The sequence below is a fragment of the Pinus tabuliformis genome, chromosome Q (assembly GCF_031772625.1).
Source record: "Pinus tabuliformis cultivar Carrire ecotype Pingquan chromosome Q, CPIR1, whole genome shotgun sequence".
Classification (NCBI taxonomy): domain Eukaryota; kingdom Viridiplantae; phylum Streptophyta; class Pinopsida; order Pinales; family Pinaceae; genus Pinus; species Pinus tabuliformis.
The window spans coordinates 213,730,432-213,735,189 of NC_142296.1; the positions used below are offsets into that span (position 1 = coordinate 213,730,432).

The following is a 4,758-nucleotide window of genomic DNA, read 5'->3' on the forward strand; positions in this document are numbered from 1 at the left end:
CTCATGACCTTTCAAATACCTCATAACCTTTCATTCTTCTAGTTACTTCTCATATTTTATTGACTCTTACATGACTTTTAACATTTACTATTTTCATAAACATTACAAACATATTTATAATATGATATGAGATACAATGAGTCATAATTTATAACATGTCCTCATGGATAATGAATAAGGCCACTAGTTGTGCTTACTTCCCTCTTGTTATGCAAGCGTCCTTTTCGTTGGTGTTTCTTATTTTAATCATATCTATACATTGAAAAAGGTATAGGTAAAATACTGGAAAATTTTATGACGTGATATATTCAAGAAAGAAAAATGACTTACCCTGAATTTTACCCCTACATGCCAATAAAGTTGTTGGAAATATGATGTAAATGGTACAATATGCAGTAGGTCCTAAATCTGAAATAACATTACATATCCTTTGGGAATGTATGAATTTTTTTGAGTTTGATCATCTTTATAGAAGATGGCTTCAACACTTTCCCATTCACAATGCCAAGTAGAGCCCCTTCCATAAACAACATTTCCATTTAATGTTTCCATAGGCTAAACTCCTAGTCATCAAATTGGTGTACCATATGTTGAGATTCACCATCCCAGGTAGCCCATATGTTTGACTTATGTGTGATTGGATTTTATTGACTTTCACACCCTATGGATGCCTATTTATAGTAGTGTAAACATTGTTATCTCGATAAATGTACCTTTCAATTAGGGTGCATTGGAACTATGATGTAAATCAACCCAAGATTCTGCCATTTTATCTACAATAGTTTAAATCTTGTTGATTATCAATAGGCTATTGGAACCTTAGCTCTATTGGTATTGGAACCAAAATTCTGGGCAAGTCTTGGTTCTTTTTTTCGACATTAGAGTGTTTACCAATCTCCTCTATTATATGTTGCTTTTGGTCAACACTATTTTAACCCTCTCTTATAGGATGTGTATTGCTCCATCTTTGTAGTATGACCTTGATGTATGATGCCTCTCATTATGGATTCCATGCTCACCTTTATTAAAACTACTCTTTTTAGCATATATGAAAGCTTGGTCGAAACTCCTCTCCATTCATCAAATAATATTATATTGGGAGCTACTAAGCATGCTCTTTGAAATGTCTTATGTAGTAAAGCCTTACCTTCTCAAACATACATTGAGTAAAGATAAACCCCACTTAATGTGAAAATATTTTATTTGGAAGCATGATCCGCATCATTAACAAGATTAGTTTTAGAGAAACTTGGTGGACCATGTAAGACACTCCATGAATATGGGAAATCCCAAGTCTTACAAATGTAGCAACATGTTTTATAGGCCATTCCATAGCTTGTTGAAGCTTCTTATTAACATAATGAGGGCCTCAAATATCTTCCTGTGAGACTTTTTTCACTTCAAAATGACACTTCTAACTATGCCCAGGCCAACCTTTGAATATACAACCTCCCAGTCTTCCACTGTTATACTAGGTAACTCTTCTTCCTAATCACCAAAAGATTTTCAAATTGTTCACATTGTAGTCTCATGACAAAAAGATGCTAAATAAGCACCTAACATATCCATTACAAGATGTAGCTACAACATGAAGGTTGACACTTTGATTAAGGGGAATATTCCTTGCGTGCAGCTAAAGGATCTCAAAATGATCTTCCTCATTAGGTGCACTAACTTCAATTTCAATATAAAAATGCCTAGGTATATTTGTTGACACTACCACAACCACTCTCTTTATATATCAAATGAAATTTTGGATGGCTTGGTGCCATCCATAAGAGTAATAAATTGCACAACTATGTGGGATTGTTGCTCCCATCTAGAGTTACAATGAGGACAAAGTGCATCAATTTCATCAATGAATATGATGACCAATATATCTATTGTAGCTTGGGATCATGCTTTAGCAAAAGCCTCCTGAAAAATAAGTTCACTTTCTCCGACATATACCCTATTAACTAGACCTTATAAGAGTGAGATGGGCACCACATTCTCAAACAATTGCTTAGATCGAGATTGTATTGCTAGTGCTTGTAGGCCCATATAATAGTAAACCCCTAGGCAACCTTAACCCAATAATGGTTGCTTCTCTTGAGTAGAGAAACAACCATAATAAAAGTTCCCTCATCCCTTGCAATGATTATTTATTACCTACAATGACTTCCTCTACCTTCTAACCATCCCCTTAAGCTTCTTCTGTCACTGCCATTTCAAGCATACTGAATTAATTAGAACAATACCATTCCTTGTCTGGGAAAGACCATCTAGTATATTCATAGTTCACACAACTTCAAAAATTAGATGTGAGGGCATAAACAACTATGACATGATAACATGTTGTGTTCCGTTAGAAGGGGTTGTAGAAGTCAGAATGTTTCAATTATCATCATGCATTCCCCTTGTGCATTACTACAAGAGGATAATAATATTATTAACGATGACATTTGTAGTTTTTTAAGACTATTATCATGAATCACACTATCGTTTTAGGTAATGCAACTAATCCAACAACATTGAGACGACTCATTTTGTGACAACGCTGAGAAAAGTGCGAAATTACTACTGTGCTGAGAAGGGTGTGACAAGTTAAATGACATTGCGCTTCTTGTATTAGTCCTACTACTATTGAAGAAAATTCAAGATATGTTAACTTATATGGGCTCAAAATTATCCTCTTTTCTACCCAAGTAGTGATCAAACAGAGTGCTGATGAAATATGCATTAGGTTTATTATAGGAATTAAATACCAAGTACTTGGAAATAATGTTGTATGTGAGGAACATGGTGATGAAATTCCTCATCCTCCCATGATTGCAAGAGAGGGTTAACAATGATTCTATCATCAAGCTCTAGCTTCAACAAAATGTTTTTACCACTATAAGGAACCATCTTCCACTGGTTGTTTTGATGTGACTTTTGAGATTAATGGTAAGAAAAGTTGCCAACGACAACCCTCCAACGTGAACTACTACTGTCTAAATATCTCAAATGGAATGACATAGAGACATGAAGTAGGGACAAACAAAAGGATAAAATAGTGATATAAACTCCAAAGATTTACAAGGCCTGATGGTATTGAGAATTGTTTGAGGAAAAAGTAGAGTGCGAGAGGTATAATAGAAATATGGTCATAAACTAGCCTAGTCGACCATGTAACTTTATTAATGTCATAATCCCAATGTTTTTGGTGTTTCTTTTGAGCTATATAACCTAATAAGTTTCCAAATATCATAGCCACAAGTATCAGAGTATTGCAAATCCAGGATGGGCCATACAAATATCGATTGTGAACAATCCTCCTTGACAAGTTGTCTTTGTATGGAAGAAGACAATCGTAAAGCCTCTCATAGACATTAGAGGTATCTACATTGAAGTAAGCCCAGTAAGTTGCAACACCATAATATCTTTTCTAGCCACTAGACTAATTGTTGTCTTGACCTCCACTAGAATCAGGCTTTGAAAAAGGATAACTGGTTTCCATGGATTTACACATTTGGGGTTGAGTTGAAGCCATAGAAAACTGGTCAAAATTGTGCTACTTGATTGAAACTGGATTGAAGGGTGATTCCAAGTATGGATCTATGGGATTAAACCTTCTTGTCTAACTATTGGGCATAGTTTCTTAGAGAATTCATACATCTTCTTCTGATGTTGGGATCCTTGCTTAGATCTGCAAATATTTACTTCAAATGGGCACCCATGAATATTTCAATAGCCTTATCACTTCAGAGAAGAAACCCAAGGTGTCCACAATCTAGAAAAGCTCACACTCTAACCAAACTAGTATTTTATTCCAATTAGATGCTTGATAGCTACTAATATATTTGTCATGCGGAAAGAGTCGATAATGCGGACAAAACCGACCTCCCTAGAAGCAAAGGCTTTCTAGTGACAAACAAGACAAATAAACACTACCTTTCTCTAAACATGCATTTAGAATACAAGTAATCAGGTGATTTTAACATACCTTTAGTCCAACGCTTTGTAGTAGTCCAGCCTCGCCGATCCGGATGAGCTCCTCCTTCTCCTCGAAACCTGCATTCACTAACAAGCCAAAAGATTAAATAGCACCTGATAAACTCATAAAGTAATACATATCCATCATACAGACCGAGGAGTATATGAAACAAATCATGAATAACAATCTGTTGAGAAAAATGAGTTCATTTGTATTAAGTGGAAACAAAAGAAACCATTACAACCTGAGCCTTGGTGTTGTGCAGGTCCCTCCTAGGGTCCAGCAAGAGTTTTCCTTTACTTTGATCAGCTCACCCACTCTCAAATAAGGCTAGGAAAGGATGGGAATCTCTCCTCTCAAGCTTTACAAGGGAGTCCTAATTCCAGCAGCATCTACCCTTAGGAATGTTCAGCTTTCAACCTCCCCTCCCTCTGGCCCAATGCCTGTATTTATAGTGCTCTAGAGGAAGTTATTCAGGTCCACCATCAATGGGATAAGCCCCTCTTTGGATGGGTTAGCTCCCCTCTTGATGGGATAAGTTCCTCTTTCATAGGGATACATGAACCATCTAGAGGCGCTCCATACACGTCAAACAAGCTTCTAGAATGCTCTAGAAATGACCACAAGTAACTTTTTTGGAGTGAAACTTGCGCCTTTTGACCTTTACAGGAGTACGCACCCATTGCTTTACAGACAAAGCGTACAAGTACGCAGGTATTGTGAACTTGGGTTGCGTACACGCAGGTAAGGCTAAGAGAAACTGTGTACCCAGAGATATATAGATTTTTAAAGACTTTCTC

At 36.4% G+C, this 4,758-nt stretch overlaps 2 pseudogenes; both read right to left on the reverse strand.

The window, feature by feature from the left end:
* Positions 1-926: 926 nt before the first annotated feature.
* On the reverse strand, positions 927-1,776 carry LOC149218970 (cell division control protein 48 homolog B pseudogene; annotated as a pseudogene).
* A 1,079-nt stretch (positions 1,777-2,855) lies between these two features.
* Positions 2,856-3,481, reverse strand: LOC149218971 (uncharacterized; annotated as a pseudogene).
* Positions 3,482-4,758: the final 1,277 nt, after the last annotated feature.